Below are 22,487 nucleotides of genomic sequence, written 5' to 3' on the forward strand. Positions count from 1 at the left end.
GGGATATTTGGAGAAGATGGGGGTTCGAATGCAAAGAACAAATTAGAAGGGGGATCAGGAGATCGAGAAGACGTAGATAACCAGTCAAAGAAAGAACCTGGAAAAATCAACCCAGTTCGAGTGATGTGAACCAATCATTGTTTAAAGTGGAGGCAAAAGTCGATATCAATCCATACCATGGTGAGATCGAAGATATGAAGCTGAACCATTGGATGCAGCAATTGGAAGTTTATGTAAGTGTCCATCAGATCGAGGAATGGAAGAAAATCTCATTAGCACAGCTGAAATTGGAGGGCCATTCATTGACTTGGTGGGAGAGCCACACTAAAAAACATGAGGTTGGAGGGAGAACCTCCAGTGGTTAAGTGGGAGGATTTCAAAACCCTCATTAAGTCATTTTTTTATTCCATTGGGTACATGGAAGACCAATGGATCTGGTGGCATTACTTCAGGAAAAAGTTGGGCCAAAGCGTGTAGGAGTACACCACAAAATTCAGAAAGATGGCTATAATGTTGGGCATCCCTCCAAAGAACTGAGATGTACTCCTCAAGTATTTGTGGGGTCTGCACCACCATCTGTGTGAGAAAGTGATGATGTTCAAGCCCAAAACGGTGGATGAGGCTTGTGTATAGGCACAATACCTGGAGAACATAGGCCTAAAAAGAGCACAATCAAATGGATCAAAGCAAAAGGAGAAACAAGACAATTCTAAGGAGGGGAAGAAGAAGAAAAAAGGGGGAAAAGATAAAAAGACGACAGCCACAACACACCAATGAAAATATCCTAGCAATCACTGCAACCACTGCAACATTGATGGCCATACAGAGGAGAAGTGCTGGAAGTTGCATCTAGAGCTAAACATGAAGAACAAGAAGAAATGTAATAAGAAGAAGAATCGCATGGCCACTGATTCGAGAAACCAAGTTGAAATAAACTTGGACGTGGATGAGAAGATTGTCTATATGTTAATGCAAAAGGATGTAAATCTGAGTAGCCTTCAGCAATAGGAAGAGAAAGAAATGACCAAACTCTTCCATGTAAAGATACAGGTCAAGAAGATGAAGATTTATGCTCTGTTTGACTTAGGATTGCAGGAAAATCTCATCACAACAGATATGGTCAAGAAGTTGGGGCTAGAATTTTGTGATCATCCAAAACCATATCCACTGGGATGGGTACATAAGGATGCAACACTAAAGGTAACAAAACAATGTAAAATTAGATTTTCTATCGCTGCTAAATTTATTGATGAAGTAGATTTGGATGTGGTTCCCCTGATGTATGTGGAGTCGTGTTTGGGAATCCATACATGTACATGCGTGATTCAATATTCAGGAGGAGAGATAACTAGTACCGGCTCATCAAGTATGGAAAATCATTAATCATCAACGCACACAAAGGCAAGTCAAAAATTTCACTAGTAAGTGCCAACCAAGGCAAGAAATTGATCAGTTCCAACAAGAAGTATGTTTTATTGTTTTTAAGGGAAAATCAGTATGTAGTGGAGTCAATAAGAGGCAAGGCATCCCTAGAGGGGTGTACTAAGAAACAAAAACAACAATTGGAGGAGTTGTTATAGGCATATAATGAATTTTTCAAAGAGCCTAAAGGGATACACCCTAAGAGAGAAGTGGAGCACGAGATCCAGCTATTGCGAGACTCCCCATTGCCAAATATTGGGCTGTATAGGAAATTTGTTATAAAAGCAAGTGAGGTGAAGAAACAACTGAAAAAACTGTTGGAACCGGGTGTCATTTGACTGAGTACATCACAATGTGGGTCACCCATTATCATTGTGACAAAGAAGGACGAGACATGGCAGATGTGTATAGATTATAGGATGTTGCATAAAAGCACGTTCAAGAATAGATACCCTCTACCCAGGATAGACGATTTCTAGATCAGTTGCAACAAGAAAATTATTTCACCAAGATGGACTTGAAGTCTGGATGTTAGCAAGTTCGAGTCAAAGAAGAATATACATGGAAGTCTGCCTTCAAAACCAGGCAGGGTTTGTATGAGTGGTTAGTTATGCCATTTGGCATATGTAATGCACCAGTTACATTTATGAGATTAATGAATGATGTACTACGCCCTTTTATAGATTCATTTGTTATTGTATATTTGGATGATGTACTAGTATATAGTGCTACTTGGGAGGAGCATATTTCACATTTAACACAGGTGCTGGAAACATTGAAGAAGCACTGGCTGCTAGTAAATCTCATGAAGTGCAAGTTTGCACAGTTGTCCTTGGTGTATTTGGGATATGTGATTGGTGGAGGATAATTGAAGATAGATCCTTCCAATATGGAGGCCATCATGAAATGATCGGTACCTACTAATGTTACTGAGGTTAGGAGTTTCATTGGAGAAGCACAACACTTGAGGAAATTCATAGCCTCATTTTCAGCAGTAGCAGCACCACTCCATGCCATAACAGTAAGTGGCAAGAGTTTCCAGTGGGGAAAAGGGCAACAAAAGGTGTTCAATGAGTTAAAGAAGAAGATCAGTGAAGGACCAGTTCTATCATTACCAAAATTACAAAGACCCTTGTGGAGACAGATGCGAGTGGGTATGCTGGCCCATTTGCTACCATTATGAAGTATTTCATGGGGAAGATCTTAACTACCCTACCTACGACAAGGAGCTCTATTCCATGGTGAATGTTGTGAAGAAGTGGAAGCAATATCTGATGGGAAAGGAGACAATAATCCACATAGATCAACAACTGTTACAGTACCTGCAGGCCCATAATAAGCTACAATAGACCAGGCACTACAAGTGGATGGGGTTTTTACAACAGTTTCATTTGGTGATCAAGTATAAGAAGGGAATCACAAACAAGTTGGATGATATGCTTTCAAGGCCACCCACATCAAAGATTACAACTTTGCGGACTCTTATGCACATGAAGCCATTCACCCATGATGCATACAGAGAGGCATATTCAAAAGATGAGGACTTCAGGGAGGTGTATCAGCAATTGCAGAGTCAGAGTCATGTGCATGATAGTGACAACACCATTGGCTACCATCTCCAGGATGGGTTACTCTATAGGCTGTATAAGCTATGTGTTCCTAAAGGTGAGCGTTTGCAGCTGATTAGGGAGGCTCGCACCTCCAAGTTTGCAGGGCACTTTGGTATAGGGAAGACTGCGGCTAACTTGTAGAGGCATGTCTATTGGCCCAAGATGCAAGAACAAGTATCTAGGTTCATAAGAGGATGCATGCTTTGTTGTACCAACAAGCCTAGCAATAGGAAACATGGTCTGTATCATCCCTTTCCTGTACCTACTCGTCCTTGGGAAAGCATTTCCATGGACTTTGTGGGAGGTTTACTGACAACCAGGAAAGGACATGACTAACTATTTATGGTAGTTGACAAGTTCATCAAGATGTTTGTTCTGATGCCCTATAAAAAGACCATCAACGGATAAGAAGCAACAAACATGTTCTTTGGATAGGTTTGGGTATACTTTGGGATACCAAGGATCATGATTTCTGACAGGGATACAAAATTTCTTAGTGCATTCTGGACTACATTGTGGGAGAAGATGGACACGAAGTTGAAGAGATCTACAACATTCCATCCACAGATAGATGGGTAGATAAAAGTAGTTAATAGGACTTTGGTGCAACTTCTGAGGGGTTACAACCAGAAGCATTTGAAGACCTAGGATGAAAATATGGTATATATACAACTTTCTTATAATAGAGCAGTCCACACTTCTATAGGAAAGTCCCCATTTGAAACTTGTTTTGGATATTTTCCACCTTCACGTTTGGATATTTCATATGGGAAGTAAGGAGGAGTGAAGGAATACATCATAGGAGATGCTTTGAGGGATGAAAAAATTATAGATAAGATCAGACATATCCATCTACATGTACAGGAAACACTGCAGAAGTCGCAGGTGAAGTATAAGGCCAGACATGATCAACAGAGAACAAAGAAATAATTCAAGGTGGGAGACAAAGTATGGCTACAACTGAACAAGGAGAGGCTACAGGGGCCTAATAAGAAAATCAAGGCTCTAAGGTATGATCCTTTTGAGATACTGAAAAAGGTGGGTGATAATGCCTATCAACTCAGTTTACCACCATATATGCGCATTTACTCAGTTGTAAATGTGGAGAATTTGAAACTCTATGAGCCTTCCATGCTAGATCAGGAAGAGGAACAAGTCCTACCTTCTGTGGAGGATTTGGCACTAGATGCTTAGGCAAAGTTGACAGAAGATACAATTTTGCAGAAGAGGTCTAGAACTACAAGACAAGGGCAATAATACCTTTGGAAGATTGGGTTGAAGGGACAACTTCTAGGCAAATCTAAATGGTACACCAGAGAGAAGGTGGAGGAAAAATTTCCTCACCTCATTCAGTAAAATATTTTCGGGACCAAAACCCTACCAAAATAGGGAGGTTCAATCCAAATTGGATGATTATATTGGTTTTCATCCATCTTGATGCATTTGGAGTGGAAAAAGTGGAGGAATTAGCTCACGTGACCCTTTTTATTGGTGGGACCCAGTTTGGAAAAACGGGGTCCGAAACCTTCCAGGAGCGTTTTGAGGAATTAAAGGAAATTTCTAGGGGTAAAAATTGCCACTTAACCGCAACACCTTTTCATGCTATTCTACACATAGAGAGCTTTCCAACAACAAAAAAATCATGTCAATCAGAGTCTGTATTAAAAAGTTATGCCACTCAGAATTTGACCTTCTTGTTTTCACACCTATAGTTCGGGAAGATGTCACGTCAGCCCCATTATTCATGGAAAAGAGGCTAACCACATGTTTGTGATGTAAAAGACTCTAGAAGAGTGTACTTTTTAACTCTAGTTAAGAGTTGATGTAGTCAAAATTAACCACTAGTATGCTATCAGACTATGTTATAACTGGGCCACTAGGAGGTAGAGGCATTCCATTCTTTGGAGAGCATTTTGTTCCATAGTTGAGCAAAGATAGCAAAGAGAGATAGGAGGTAGAGCATACAGAGACGATCTGTGCACTGTAGCAGCCCACGAGCCACAAACATTACTTCTTTGTATTTGCAGCAATATTTCCAAACAGAGAAAGAGAGTGAAGTGACTTCACCTTCCAGCTGGGTTTTCTCCCGAAAGGGTTTCCTAGAGAGCATATCTTGTGCATTATGTGTGTGTGAGCTTATTTGTTGTTCTCTACTTTTCTTATTGATTTATTTTTACATGCATGCACTAATTGCAATTAGTTTTACATATCTAGAAATTAAATAAAATTGTAATAGTGTAGAATCTCAGATTTTTAATATAATATTATCAGATCTGTTGTGATGAAGTGTCCAGTGGAATATCCACGAGAGTTTATGGATCATCTAGTGTTCCTTGTTGTTGCTCCTTTTCCTTGGATTCTCCTTGTTTTTCCTTTGCTTCTTTTACTGCTCTTATTGCTCCTTTGCCTTGTTGTTTCTCTTTTTCCTTTGTTCTTGTTGTTCCTTTGCTATCAATGACAACATGCATACCTCTTGCTGCTACATAATTAATCTCACAGAACCAAATGCATCAAACATACCTTGTTGTTGCTCCTTTTCCACCAATGACAACAATGCCATCAATCTCCCCCTTTGGCATTGACGGCAAAATTTTTCTCCTCCTCCTTTTTTCCTAAGAAAACACTTCTCTCCTTTTATTACCTCCCCCTTTGACATCAATGACAAGGGGGTTTAAAGCCTATCAACAATTGAGTTTCTCCTAGAGTGCCTCCATCAAGATTTAGATTTTCTTCGCTTGTAGTCTTCAATATAACTAAGACAAGTTGCATATGTTTTAACTGTTGATAACATTTCTTCTTGTTGCAAACATAATAGATGAACTTTTGTAACTTGATAATGTGAAATATCATAGAGCAATACTCCTTGAGATAAAAATTCTTTAGACTTGCCAATAGAAGCCAAGACAAATGTTCTAGCAATGACTTCAAATGCACAACTACAAATTAGGATATGACCACATGAGCTGCAATTTTTCTTTTTGCTTGCACATGCTTGCATTCATTATTAATTCATTTTTCCAATAGTTTGTGAGTATCTAGGGGAAAATTGATGCCAATAACTTCAGCTTGTAATTGATTCTCCTCTTCATAGTCATGAACAATGGATCTATATTTTTCTTCTGGAACTCTTCTTGCAAATATATTTTTGGTGGAGCTCCCTCACTCTTTGTGCCAACTTACAAAGATATTCTCTTATAGTACAACAACATTTGATGCATTCATTGTCAACGTATAAAGAAAATGTTTTAATGGCTGGAAGGGGCATCATGAATATAGTGCTCAATGCTTTGATAGAAATTTTCCCATGGTTGGATTTTGTTGTAGCTACCAACAAAAGTATGGCCAACAAACATTATCCCCAGTGAGAATTGTATTAACACCAACAAACAAGTATTTTAGCATTCTCATTGAAAGAACCATTCACTATATTCTAGCAGGGTTCTTGACGCAACATTCCATAGCATTCTTGATAGCGCAGTAACATTTCATATACCAATTATTGACAACAATTCCATATTAAAGCATCATATCTAAGCACTGCAAACAATGCGTTGCAAATAATGCTTCATAAAACCATAAAATACACTCTCCATATCTCCATAATATGCTCTTCATAACTTGAAATATAACTTGTTCTTCATATTCTTTATTAATAACTCTTTCCAATGATCTCCATGATATGAATTTCCACTTTGCATATTATAGCACTGCTGATTATATTATATGCTTAATTTATTATAATGCTGCATACTATAATAATAATAGCGCGTTATAATAATTAATATCATTCCATGTTCACAATGAACGTTGAAATATAAAAACACATTATAATAGTAATATGCATGCGTATTAATTCCATGTTGGAAATGAAAGTTGAAGGATAAGAATGAATTATAATATTAACCCTGCAATATTATCGTTGCATATTATAATTAATGTTGGCAATAAAATGTTAACATTCCTGGAGGAATGAATTAACGCCACTCCAATTTTGTATTAACGCTACTCCAGAGTTTGTTTTAACTCTGCTTCAAGAATGGATTAACACTGCTCCAAGTAAGTTTGTATTAATGCTACTCCAGAGTTTGTTTTAACTCTACTTCAAGAATGAATTAACACTGCTCCAAGTTTGTATTAACGCTACTCCAGAGTTTGTATTAATGGCGCTCCAATGCTCCATGTATTGTAATGTATCAATCAACAACTCCAACAAATATGCAACAAATACCAATGCAATAGGTTCCCTCATCTATTCTCCATATAACAATATTATGCATCAACATATTCACCAAAGCTATTTACCATGATAATATTCACTAAAGTATTCACCAAGATAATATCCACCAAAACTATTCACCAATGCTATTTACCAAGATAATATTCACTTGCTATTGCGTGATAGTGCTTGACTAATTCCAATAATAATTTATATGTCAAATAAGTTCTTATGCACCATGATAAAAAAGACACCAAAAATACCCACATGTAAATTCTACGCATCATTAAATCAGCTCATGGTTTATATAGACAACTCATGGTTTTTCTTAATGACCATTTATATTGAAAACCAAACCAATCAACACATGGATTCATAAAACTGTGTAGTCCTCCTCCAAACCATTCACGATTTGCTTAACTCTAATCAATTACATATCCATTCTATATATCATAAATAGTTCAATATATATCCTTTATATATTATTACATATCCATTCTATATGTCATAAATAGTTCAATATATATCCTTTCCAATATATATACGCTCTTCATAAAGCCATATTCCAATACTAACACTCTCCAATAATAATATTGAGCGCGCTCTCCAACATGATACTGGTTCTCCACGATGATAAAGATCTCTCTAATAATATTATTGAAACTCTCTCCAACGTGATAATATTGAACATCCATGATAATAATGCTCTCTCATATTCAATTTCAGAGAGGATTGAGGTATACCTCTGTGAATATCAATATATGTTTTCATATTCAAAGCAACTGTACATGGATTAACTAATTCATTATGAGTATGTGAAGTTGTCGTGTCAATTCCATTAGAGGCCATTGAACGAACGATGCCAATAACATTAAGGCCATTTTGATAGTACAACAACATGGGCCTTCTCTAGTCATACGTTGAAATTGTTACCATCGATCCTTTAAAAAATAACAAGTGCAACACAATGCAACTGCAAACATATAAATGCATTTCAGGTCACACTACATTGTTCAATAATTGTAGTATGAGATAATAAGAACCGGAGATGAGATGCAACATATCAACGGATATAGCAAACATTCTATAAACATCAATAAATATACAAAACTCACGCCAATAAGAATATATAAATGTGTAATAATGCCAACATATTATATCCGGGCGCATCCAAACCTGAGTAATACATGCCATAATGAAATTATATATGGTTGTCTAATAATATATTCCATAATCCGTCGATGTCTTTGCACCAGTCAATTTTTAATGGTTTGAATAATCCATGAAGATGGAAGAGTGTGACTCGACCCCATGCTGGAGCAATATAATGCCAATGCACAATTAATTATCTGGCAACTATGCACTGACATTTGGCATATTTTCCCGTCAAGACTGCAGTTGTTGGAGATACAGAGGGGCTTTTATGAAACCGCCAACTACTACCACAATGTCTTGGATAACATTACTATTACAATTCCTTTAATTGTCTGTTGGATTATTCAAATCTTATACATTATACTTGGAATTTTTGTATTTTCAGACTTTCTTAGAGTGCTCAGGTTTGAAATCCTCTGATTGTGTAGCATATCAAGTGTAGGATATATTGCTTATAAAGGTAGATATTACAATCTAACAGCTTATGTAACGTTTTGGAAGACGCTATGCAAATGCTTTAGTAGAGATTACAAACCAACACGTTATGTAACACATTCCATGGTTATATTTCCTCAGATCCAGAGGTAACCATATGAAGATGATTTGGCATATCATAACACACTTTATCACTGCAAAATTAAAATTATATAACCCTCATCTGACCATCTATAACACATTTCTTTTATCAGAATCTGCTTCATCTGCAAAGCGACTGGAATGCCACTGCAACGCCTCCCAATCCAACCTCTAATTCTAACGCCTCGAATATTATCAACACATCCAATGCAATAAGCTACCATCCACGCGGAAATGATTGTTTATTCGTTCAACATTGTATTTACCATGGTCTCCTTCATCAATTTCCAACTCAAAAATTAAAAAGAATGAGATTCCATGAGTAGTCAAGCTTCCACCACCTCGAGCTCCTCATGTTAAGAAATGGCAACAAGAAATTCCAATTTAAATCTATTCTTGAATTTAAACTGTGAATTAAAATCGAATTCTATTCTCATAGAAACTTGTAAATAGTTAATTAAGTTTAATTAACTTAATTAGATTAGGGATTTCGAGTTGGAAGTATTTTTGTAGTAATGTATATGTTCTCCCTAAATTTCTAAATTTTAGGGGTCCAGTGTGAGTTTAAATTGAGTTATAAATTAAATAACTCAGTTTATTGAGTTATGTTAAGTTAAATTAGTTCCAAACTGTTTGTGGAATTAATAGAGAGTTAATAGTCAGTTGGTGCACTAGTGCATCCACAAGTGTCACTCTAGTTAACTGAATATTCCCTCATCAGAAACTCATGCATGTCAATTATGAGAAATACTCAGTTGAGACTAGAGTGCAGGGATAGTGTACTATCAGTTGTGTGATTTACTGAGTTGTAAATATCATGCATGCAATTAGAGAATAATCTATGTTTGGATTGCGCAGTTTTGGAAGCATGAATTCTTTTTAAATACAGGCTATTCATCCTAGGAATTACGCAAGAGATTAGGGGCTTGGAGAGCTGCAGAATTGGCTAAGTGTTGACCAAGAGCTTCCTTGTGAGCTGAGAGAGTTGAGCATACTTGTGTGGAATTTTTCTAGTGAGAACAAGCTTTGTATCTTCACTCATATTTCTGATATATGTAATACAGATAGCGTGGTTTTGAGCAATAGCTTTCCTCAAATACATCTTGTGTTATGTACCATTGATTTATCTTCTTATTGTTCATATTGTTTTCATTGATCTATTGGCTTATGCTGGTTGAAAGTAGAAGTAGATTCTTGTCCTGTTCTTTAGTACATTGCATGAGCTTCTGAATCTACAAGATTTTCTACATGGTATTAGAGCTGAAGACAATATACTAGAGGAGATTTCAAAGTTTTGAGTTTTGGGTTACATGTGAAATTCGAATTTGCAATACATAATTCAGGATTGGCAGATGGAATTCTATGATTTGCGGCTCGAGTATGCCTTGGAAGGTAGCTCAAATTTTATAGCCTAGAGGGACAGAATGGAGGCTGTGCTAGGGGATAATGGCTTGAAGGAATTCATTGATCACGAAATTCCTAATCTAGAAGCATCAAATGCACATAATTTGGCCGAATGGAAGAAGTGTGTGGCAAAGGTGAGGCAGATAATATTTGAGGGAGTTTGAGACCACATTGTCTCGAGTCTCCATGGCAAGGAAACTCTGTATGCTATGTGGAAAACATTGATAGACTTGTATCAGAACAACAATGACCAGAGGAAATTAACGCTGAAGGACAAACTTTGAAAAATAAAAATGGAGAAAGGCGAGACTATTCCAAAATACTTGACCAAATTCACTTAGTGTCTTGATGAACTTGAAAGTGTTGGAATCACGGTTTCCGAGGATGATATGGTGAGTCTTGCTCTTCTAGGACTCCAAAGAGTTGACATAGTTATCAGGACTCTATCAATGGCTAGGAGAAGCTGCCCGATTGGGAATGAGTGTGGTTGGATTTAATGTAGGAGGAGATCAGGGGGAACACCAGGGATGGTTCTTTATCAAAGACTGATGATGAAGAGAACTGTCCCTTAGCGATTAAGGCAAAGAAGGGGAAAGGGAAAGCTTCTCATTCCAAATTGGATTCTTATCATGTAGGTAAGAAGAGAGACATGATGAAAGTTAAGTGCTTTCATTGTCATGATCTAGGACATTTTTCTACAAATTGTCCATTTAAGAAGTCCAAGAAGAAGTCCCCAGGAGGAACAGCGGGTGAGGCTTTGGCCTCTCAATTCAAATTAAACTTTTCCCTCATTGCATGCATGGTGTCATCAATGATGGGAAGTGTATGGTACTTAGATAGTGGAGCTTCATTCCACATGATTGGTGAGAAAGAGTTATTCAGTGACCTGGAGGAGAAAGATCTCCAGATGCATATCGAGATGGGTGACGACGGGAAGTATAGTGTTACTGGATTGGGCATGATTACTTTTTAGAGGGAGCATGGGGATCCACTCACCTTGAAGAATGTTATGTATGTGCCCGGGATGAAGAAAAACTTGGTATATGTTGGCATGCTTGAGGATAGAGGTGATGATGCGATATTCTTGAAAGGAAAGGCGTTCCTTCGACACATAGCCACGGGTCAAGTAAAGAAGATAGGGATTTGAGTAAAGAATCTCTATAAGCTGGAGGTAGAGAAGTGTGCTGCTTTGAGCACAAAAGAAAAAAGGGTGCAAAGCCGAGATGTTGGCGAGTTGTGGTATAGGTAATTGGGCCACTTGCATCATGGGGCTTTGAAGATATTGCAAAAGATCTCTACCAGTGTTCCCAAAGGTATGATTGAGCAAGTTGTTGCATGCAAGGGGTGTACTTTGGGAAAATACACCAAGTATTCCTTTCATGACAAAGACAGTCGAGCATAGGCTATTCTAGAGTGAGTCCATTTAGATGTGTGTGGACCATTCTCGACAACATCCATGGCCAAACACTAGTATTATGTTATATTTGTTGATGAATTTTCTCGAAAGTGCTGGATATTTTTCATGTAGAAAAAGATAAACTTTCACAAAGTTTTGTGAGTTTAAAGCATTGGTGGAGAAAGGGTCGGGCAAGAAGATTAGAGCTCTATGAAGTGATAACAGTGGTGAGCATGTCTCAAATGAGTTTAAGAACTTCTGTGCAGCAGAAGGGATTAAACGGGAGTTGACAACACCCGATAACCCTTAGCAGAATGGGGTGGCCGAGAGGAAGAACAAAAGCATAGTAGGGGCAATGAGGGCAACGTTGCATGATCAGGGCCTACCACTACACTTGTGGGCTAAGGCATGTAACACAATGGTTTATGTTCAAAACCGTGCCCACATTAGAGACTTGAGATGAAGACACCAGAGGAGGCTTACTTCGGTAAGAGGCCAGATGTTGGTCACTTTAGGATTTTTGGGTCATCGGTATATTGCTATGTGACCAAATATGCACATAAGAAGCTTGGGCTGACAGCAGAGTTGGGGACATTTGTAGGGCACACTGATACAACTCACAACTATCGTGTGTGCTTTCCGACCAATAGGATGACAATGGTTCGATGCGATGTCAGATTCGATGATGAGAAGGCCAAGAACATTTCCTTTGAGAGGGAGCTTGAGCTACATACAAATGAGGAGCCTCAGATTGATGTGGAGAAGCCACATGCAAAGGATCTAGGAGTGGAGACATCCACTCAGGCAAAATCTTCCAGAGAGGGAAGAAAGCGCACTAGAGAGGTTGACAAATTGTTGGATGATGCACAAGAGAATGTGGGAGCACCCACTTCTCAACGCAGTAAGAGGATGTAACCTGAGAGGTACACTGGATACATGGCTATGATGGGCGAATGTGTTGTGACAGAGCCATATTCCTTTAAGTAAGTAGTGCAACAACAGGTTTGGGTTGATGCCATGGTGGAGGAGTATGACTCCATAGTTTGTAATAATGTTTGGGATGTGGTCCCGATACCGAAGGACAAGTTAGTGGTGAGCTCCCATTGGATTTACAAGGTAAAGCAAGCTACAGATGGTAGTGTGGAGAAGCATAAGGCTATATTTGTGGCCTGTAGATTTTCACAGGTAGAGGGGATTGACTATCATGAGACCTTTGCTCCTATTGCAAGGTACTCATCAATCAAATCTATATTGGCACGATCAGCACAAATGGGTTGGAAGATACATTAGATGGATGTAAAGACAACCTTCCTTAATGGCATGATTGAGGAAGAGGTGTACATAGAGCAGCTTGAAATTTTTTGGACCTTTGACTGTGAGTCACATGTGTTCCGACTCAATAGAGCTTTGTACGGGATGAAGTAAGGACCCCATTCTTGGTACATCAGGATAAATATCTACCTCATTGGGTTGGGCTTCACAAAGAGTGAAGCAGATGCGAACCTGTACCACATAGTGGTGGAAGGTAAATTATTGATCATTGTACTTTATGTTGATGATCTCATACTGACAAGTGATCATCAGTTGATCAAGTCTTGCAAGGAGGACCTTTCAAGAGAGTTTGAGATGAAGGACATGGGGCTCATACATTAATTTCTTGGCATGGAGGTATGCCAGGGAGATGGGGATTTGTTTGTGTCTTAGGGAAAGTATGCCAACGGGATACTCAAGAGATTCCACATGGAGAGCGACAAACCCATGGAGACTCCTCTAGCAGGTAACTGGAGGAAGGAGGATGCTACTTCAGGGGAAGTAGTGGAAGCTACTATTTACAGGCCGCTTGTGGGTTCACTCATGTACTTATTGAACAAATGATCGGATATGTGCTATGCAGTTAAACAACTTAATAAAGCGATGGTTAGGCCTACCAAGCTATATTGGAAGGCTGCAAAGCATATGTTGAGATACCTCAGGGGCACTTCTCAGTATTGATTATGGTACAACTAGATAAAGGGAGTGAAGCTTCAAGGCTTCACCGATGCAGGTTGGGTAGGGAGTCCATCCAACCGCAAGAGCACATCAAGAGGGATCTTCAGTATTGGGTCAACGAAAGTTTCTTGGTACAACAGGAAACATAGATCGATTGCACTCAGTTCGGCAGAGGAAGAGTACATGGCTGCGAGTTAGGCAACATGTGAGGCCATCTAGATGAGGAAGATCTTGGTTGGTTTGTTTGGTCAGTAGATGAATCCAACTATCATTTAATGTGATAATGAGAGTTGTATCAAACTCTCTAAAAATCTAGTTTTCATGACAGGTTCAAGTACATTGATATCCGATATCATCATCTTAGAGATTGTGTATTGAGGCGGATCATGTTGTTAGAGTACATTCCCACGGAGGAGCAAGATGTTGATATTTTGACAAAGGCATTGTCAAGATGTAAATTCGAGTTTCATAGAGATAGGATTGAGGTAGCATATAATCCCTTTCTTGTTGAGAGGGAGTGTTGAGAAATGGCAACAAGAAATTCCAGTTTAAATTTTTCCTTGAATTTAAAATGTGAATTAAAATCGAATTCTATTCTCATAGAAACTTGTAAATAGTTAATTAACTTTAATTAACTTAATTAGCTTAGGAATTTCGAGTTGGAAGTATTTTTTTTGTAATGTATATGTTCTCCCTAAATTTTAGGGGTCCAATATGAGTTTAAATTGAGTTGTGAATTGGATAACTCAGTTCAATGAGTTATGTTAAGTTAAATTAGTTCCAAACTGTTTATGAAACTAATAGAGAGTTAACAATTAGTTGGTGCACCAGTGCATCCAAAAGTGTCACTCTAGTTAACTGAAGATTTCCTCATTAGAAACTCATGCATGTCAATTTTGAGGAAGACCCAGTTGAGACTAGAGTGCAGGGACAATGTACTATTAGTTGTGTGATTTACTGAGTTGTGAATATCATGCATGCAATCAGATAAGAACCTATGTTTGGAGTGCACAGTTTTGGAAGAATGAATTCCCTTTAAATATAGGCTATTCATCCTATGAATTACACGAGAGATTAGGGGCTTAGAGAGTTGCAAAATTGGCTAAGTGTTGGACAAGAGCTTCCTTGTGAGCTGAGAGAGTTGACCATACTTGTGCAGAATTGTTCTAGTGAGAAAAAGTTTTGTATCTTCACTCATATCTATGATATATGAAATATAGATAGTGGGTTTTTGAGCAGTGGCTTTCCCCACATACATCTTGTGTTATGTGCCATTGATTTATCTTTTTCTTGTTCATATTGTTTTCATCGATGTATTGCCTTCCACTGGTTGAAAGTAGAAGTATATTCTTGTCCTGTGCTTTAGTACATTGCATGAGCTTGTGAATCTATAGGATTTTCTACACCTAAGGTTAGAGTGGGCAAAACAAATGTTTATAATGGTATTCATAACTCCCCATTGAACAAAAATGTGTTTACAAGCAAAAGAAATGCTCATTGCCCTCTTTGTTACTTTTGATGCTTTATGCCTCCTCATTCTTTGTTCGATTGTGTCTGTCAGAGCTATGCTTTTCAATTTTATTTCTTTTCGTGCCACTAATATGCCCTTCTGAAACATTAATGGTTGAATTGTCCTTTCTTACCTCTTTACTCGAATGATTATTTTTATCAGACAATGCTTCTTTGATGGCATTTGAAATATATTTTTCTTTTAAATTCTTTGCCTTCTTGGTTGTTACCACAAGTTCATTGTCTCTATCATCCAACCTTATCATTCCAGGTCATGCTTTAGTCCGTTGTGGTTTTGTGGCAAGAAAATACTGTTCTGCAAGCTTCAAAATAACTTAGTTCAAATCAAACATTACAGAAAGGACCTCAAGTTGAGGTTGATAATAGTCAATCTGTTTTTGTTTCATCTCTCCCTATAGGTAGATAGAACACACCATGTCACAGTCAATGTTGGGCTAAAAGTGGATTTGATGGAGACTCTTCCTTAGTGGGTAGACAAAACACAAGAGCGTCATCCCACTCTTTGTGCTGAGGGATAGATGGGACACTACATATTATCCTTTCCAAGACATTCTTGGGTCTGATCTCCTCTTGAAATGGAGCTCCTCTTAACATTAAATGAATTCATCATTTTCTTTCTTGAGCAGCTCCCCCTGAGGTCATGATGGCTTCATTTTTTCATTGAATTTTCATGTTGCTCATTTTTTATTCTATTTTCCATACTTTAATGGGTTGCCCTTTTTTGTTTGCATTTCGTTTTAGCTCATTGTTTGGTTTGTTATGAATGAATTCTTCCTTTTGTTTGGAGTTCTTTAAGGTATAATGCAGCTTGAAATCCTTGGCTATGTGGCCAATATTGCTACATAAATAACACCTTGTTTGGCCATGAAATGGAGGAGATGGTTTTTTTCTTCTTGATTTCATGTTCTTCTTTGTATACATTTTGCATTCAAGAGATTTATGTCCAAATCCATTGCATAAATAACAGTAACCATAGAAATGATTTGTGTACTTGGTGAATGAATGTCTTCTTTGTTTTCTTACTTGAGGAAGTCTTATTGTTTGATGCATCTTCTGCTGATTAGTTCTCATATGCTTTCTCTTACATTCTACTACAAGATGTCTAGGTTCATGACAAGAGAAACATGTGATATTTTTCATAGGAGCCAAGAATCTCCTTTGAGATCTTTTGAAATTTCTCAATTCATATCCACGAACAAATGAACCTTTTGCAAGGAACATGTTCTTCGATTTATTCTTTTCACTTTGATTTTGTTGCCCACCTTTGCTTGTCTCCTTATTAATCACATTTCTTGTCCCTTCTCCCACACGTCTTTTCAGGGATGCTTCATTATCATTTTTAATGGTTACCTTTGCTAAGTTCTTCACGGAAGCAACCTCCTCTTCTAGATGCTTACGCAACCTATTATTTTCTTCTAATTCATTGTTTTCTAAAACAACTTCAACTTCTAACCTTTTACCCTGTACTTCTAACAACTTCTTCCATGTACTCATGCTCTCTCTCATCACATATTTGCACATTTTTCTTTAGATCTCTTCTCTCATTCCTTAGTTTTTCTATTTCAACTGATGCTAAGTCAAGCCCAGTTTTATGTTCATATATATTTTCTTCATGAGAGTTAGGTACATCCACACATGCAGAGGTTTCATTTAACTGAACAATTTCATTTTGACATGGATTTTTCTTCTTCTTCTTCCTCTTTTCTTTTTCTGCATTGCTACTACTTGTCTCTCCTTCATGAATAAGCTGCAATCTATCCCATTTTTCTTTTGCAGATGTTAAATCTATTGCTGTATCAAGATCCTTGTTATGAAGATTGTTAAACATAACAAATTTTGCCTTAGCATTCCATTGTTATTCTTGCACAAAGGGAGTCTTTACAGTAACCATCACATAGAAGTTTCCATACACCAAGTCCATAAGCTATCAATTCATATTTTACCTTATCTCTCCATTCATGAAAGTTTGTTGCACTCAACACATGTACACTTTGATAGTCCATGACTCAACCAGACCTATCTTCAAGCTGTTAGGCTTATACAGAAGGAACCCAATGTGATACCAATTGATGAAAACTTGACTAGACTGAGGGGGGGTGAATCAATTTAGTACATTCAGGGAAATTAATTTGATAATCTTTAAACTCATTAAAAAACCATTAAGTGAGCAGATTGATACATAATGACAAACATATTTAATATGATAACAACATGTAATAAGTAAATAAAAAGCTTCACATCAACACATAAAATAAACACATATGGACCCCAGATATAAGTGGAAACCCATAAAGGGAGAAAACCATGATTTTGTCATTGTTGTGATGCAAAGGAAAACTCCTACTCTCTATTACATCTACTTTTCTATAGGTTCCAACCTACATGAGACCACTACCTAAATCTTTTTGCAAGCTATAACATGCAAGGAAGCTCCAAATCCCACTAAGTTTTCGTAGGTTACAACCCAGAAGAGGCTCCTACCTCAAAAAGCTCCAACCTGATATTTATCAAGCCACAACTTGAAAGGAGACCATAATCCCCTCATACAAAATGAAAAGAATATGTTGGTTTACCTGGTCATCATTTTTTCATACCTCCATCTTTATTTCCGCCTCTTCTCCCCTTCAAATTTGCTTCACATCAGTTTGATGTGTGCTAGGTAACTCACAAACAATCAACCCTCACATGCTCTATAACTCTCTAATCTCCCTTGCCTTCCAAAATCACTTCTTTTATAAATATAGTTTGTTGGCTGTTTGTATCACACATAAGAATATGAAGTGAAAAGGATTGACTCTTTACCTTCCACTCATTTGTTTCCAAACTCCTTATTTTGTATATTAGAACACAAAAATAAATGCTCCACCCAATATTATTTTTCATCCACATGTAATGATTAAATTCATCAACATAATGTCAATAAATGTAATATTATAGAACTACCATATGACTATATAATTGAGCATTTATTTCTCATGATCAATAACAACATTTTCCATTAACCCATTACAATCATATTTTCCTTTTCTTTGGACTTGCATCACAACATCTTCACGTCATTGTCTCACCAACCTTGCCTTTGCTGTCATGGAGCCTTGCCTTGCCTTTGCTATCATGGAGTCTTGCTTGGATTTGCTGTCATGGATTCTTGCCTTGCACCACAACAATTTTCTCCAACAAACCAGTCTTCAAATCAGCCTTATACACAACACATGCAAGCATTAATGTTCTGCCAATCCATCTAGGTATTTGCTGCTCCTTTGTTCTGTTGTCATCAAGCGTACCAAGCATAAATCACAACATATGAAACATATAACATACCTACCTTATCCTTTTCATGCATCGTTTCTCCTACTGCAACAGACATGGTGTATTGAAACGTAATAGGCTAGGATAATGTAAGATTTCCTTATCTTATTGATGAGTTAGTTGTGTTAGTCTTATGTCGGAAATTGGGTTGAATGAATCTGATTACATTTCGTCTTTATCTTTGATTTTCCTGCATATATCATTAATTTATGGCATAGAAATTTGAGAGGTCCTCTAAAAGGTAAAAAGGGAGAGAATCCTGAGCATGCTAGGGATTCTAAACATAGTATTAAAGTCACTTCAAATCCTCTAAAGACAGTCAAATATTGCAAAATATCTCTATGCATCATAGAGCCATTGAGAGTGTAACATTAAGCTGTTGTTGCATAAATCTTTTGCATTGATCGTGTTGATCATTGTTGCATGTTGTTTTTATGCATCATCTCTTTTGTTAGCGATTCATTTATGTCGAGCGCTACAATTTTTTGTTTTTCCTTTAACTTCAAAGTATTTACAAATAAAGATGTTAGGGGTAAATATGAACATGTCCATTAGCTTATGATAAACACGAATGCTAGTTATTTCTTTGAAAAAGACTCATTGCTTAACAGGTTGTGGGATCAAAATATTTTCAATAATTTGTCGATCAATTTAGTAATTTTTTTTATGTTTGAGTGTTGTAATATGCACACATGTTTGTTTATATTTTTTTAGGACAAACAATTGCCAATATAAAAATGTTAGGGGTAAATCTTAACCCATTGATTTTGCTGTGTGTATGATATGCCACTTATTTCTTAGGACAAAGACGCCTGTTCGTTATCCCGTTTCTATAATTTCTGAAGCAAACGTCTCCTTTTGTAGTTGAGTGATTTTTTGATGAGGTGAAAGACGAGACACATAACTTCCTTTTATTAACTTAAGATTATCACACCCCCTTTAAAATAACAGTTTAAAAAAATAAGATAAATAATATTTATGCATATCATGACACGGTTAATTTTCTCGTTTGAAATAACAAAACCAGAAAGTTTATATACATTTCATGGCACTTGATTCATTCTTCTTTCCAAATGGTCACTTTTGTTTCTATTCACACACATACATAATCCCTTTGATTTTTTGTATGGGGATGTGAAATATTGTGCCCAATATGGTGTACGATATCCATGTTGCTATGTATATCAGATTTTAATTCTTTTGAAATTTGTTGGTTTATATAGCACTGGGGCTGTGAAATACTGTGCCCAATGTGTTGTGCAATATCCTTGTTGCTATGCATATAAGGTTTAATTTCTTTGAAATGTGATGGTTTATATAGCACTGGTTCCAATATTAAACACTTCATAACAATATGGATAGTGCTAACCTTAAAACAATAAGATAGGATTTTCTTTCCTTTTTATAGGTACGGGCGAACATTCTTGGATGGCGTAAAGTTGAAAAAATATTAAATAGAGAACTGTAGGATGTCCTCATACAGTGTAAAGTGTAAAGAATTAAAATATTGTTTTGAATCGGAAGAATACCCTTTCATGATTTGAAGATAGGTTGTTAGACCTTATGCGCTCTCCTTTGATGTTGATGCATTGACATGAATTTGTAGGCTAGTAAGCATTGATTATGTTTGATTTAGGAGGGGAAATGTTATATATATATATTATAATTTTCAGCTTTCAATATTTGAAAGAAATGTATAGAATTGGATGGGAGTAAACTCTTGTGACAAGAAAACTAAATTTTGTTTAGTTTGACATATACATTCATTTATAAATATTAAAGTTTATGTAATATACATTTTTCTCTCATATATGGATAATTAGAAGCATGCCTTATCCGATAATATAGGATTTTCCAACTACACATCATTGAGATATTTCATGCATGCAATTGATCTTGAAAAAAGGAAAATAAGTTTCTCAATATACTTAATGGAACAATTCCTAAACACATGTATCACAGTAGAGAAGTGGAGTGGGAAAATAAGGATGTCGAGTACCTAAAAATCACATTGGTCAACTTGAGATATTAGTACATTGGTCAAATTGAGATATTAGTTGATTGCTCATGAAAGGAGCTACATGACCATGAAAGATTAATGGGAAACCTTAAAGTCTCAATAAGTTTCCAAACATGTGAAATTCAGATGCTCCTCAACATCTAGTTGAATACTTGTAATATGGATGATAAAACCAAACTACTACAATAGTTAGCCATTTACAATATTATCACACAAGAAAATATAATAGAGCTGGGTTCTTTAACTTGAATTCATTGAATTTATTGAGGATATAGGACTAAATAGGCCCAAAAACTGAGGGTGAATCCTCTAAAAATATATTTAGGATTTTAATTATGGCTATGCTATTTTTATACTCTACTATAAACTACTAGAATCTATATGATAACTTGAAGTAATTAACATACTCTAACACTTCCCATTAATTATGATCACTAGTTGGCCTAAGATATCCAGTTACATACTAAAGATTGAGTCCAAAACTTATTTTTCTTTTTCACGCTAGTGTTGGTTGTTCTCGTAAAAATAATTTCTTCCTTTTGATCCAAACTTTCGCTCCAAACTTTATATTATGTGTGTTTTTTCTTGTTCTTCAACTTCAATTTTACTCCGTTCTTCAATATTTTTCCATCTTTTTAAAAAGATAGATGCCTCCAAAAATAAGACAAATAATCTTTGAAAGTTTAGACATTTTACTATATATTTTAACCATTTATGCTAGAAAATAATTCACCTAATAGGGTATAAATTATACTGAGGGTAAATCAAATTTATTCCTGAACCTCCTCTTCTTCTGTATAAAAAAAATAAAAAAATAAAAAACAACCCATAATCTTTTATTGACACATCATTTATTTTTTCATACAAAAGAATACATTTTCCCTTCCTTTTCCCAACTCTGATCATGGAAAAGTAACTAAGGCTTACTGATAAGCCAATATAGGGACTTTGTGAAAGAAAGCATTACTGTGGTGATTACGGTGCCCCCAAGTTCGCTTTATCAAAATCCCCAAATTTCTTTAGTATGTAACTACGTATTTACTTGCAACTTTTACTGTCACGAGGTATTTACCTTTAGACCACCACCTTAGTGATAGGCTATAATGAAGCGTTGGCTTTGAAGTTATCCTTAGTGACAGGCAACTGTAACGGTTACCTTCAAGTCCTTCAAGTGCTTGCCTTTTCCCACCCCAACCATTAATAAAGGAGCTCCCATCACCAAATATTTTATAATGAAGTATATCTTTAATTGGCCTACCATCAAATTTGACCATAACAAAGTCTTTCACCTCTATCACTATAAATTCTTGAAATATTTAATTCAAGAATTTGTTGTTAGATTAGAATTTGTTGTCGGATTTCATTGACAAGGACTTGCTACTTCACAACCTCCCTTGCTTTACCTTTGATATAGTTTTTTAAGAATATAAAATAGGTTCAAATTCTAAAATTATTATGTTAAGCCTATGGAAATCTATGGTGTAGATCCATGCTTGTTGTGCTACGCTCATACACTAGCAAGTTCACACTTGAACCACACATGTGACATCATGTATTTATTATGCTCCAATAAGCTCTTGTCACAACAACTAACTCTATAACAACATTATAAACCCTCACTGGACCATCAAAAATATGTTCCATCCCCTTCCTTAACAACTTATTCTTGTTCACTTCACCACGCTATATATGCTAGATATCTTACATCCACATGATTATCTTTATATATCATGCAAATATGAATTTGACATGATTCAGGTTGTGAAATCTACATGCTTATAACCATATTAAACCTTAGAAAAGAATATAAGCCCCCCTACGACATTCCCATCCAATTTGTATCCACAACATGACATCCTT

This window comes from Pinus tabuliformis, chromosome 6, assembly GCF_031772625.1.
Source record: "Pinus tabuliformis cultivar Carrire ecotype Pingquan chromosome 6, CPIR1, whole genome shotgun sequence".
In the NCBI taxonomy this organism is placed as follows: domain Eukaryota; kingdom Viridiplantae; phylum Streptophyta; class Pinopsida; order Pinales; family Pinaceae; genus Pinus; species Pinus tabuliformis.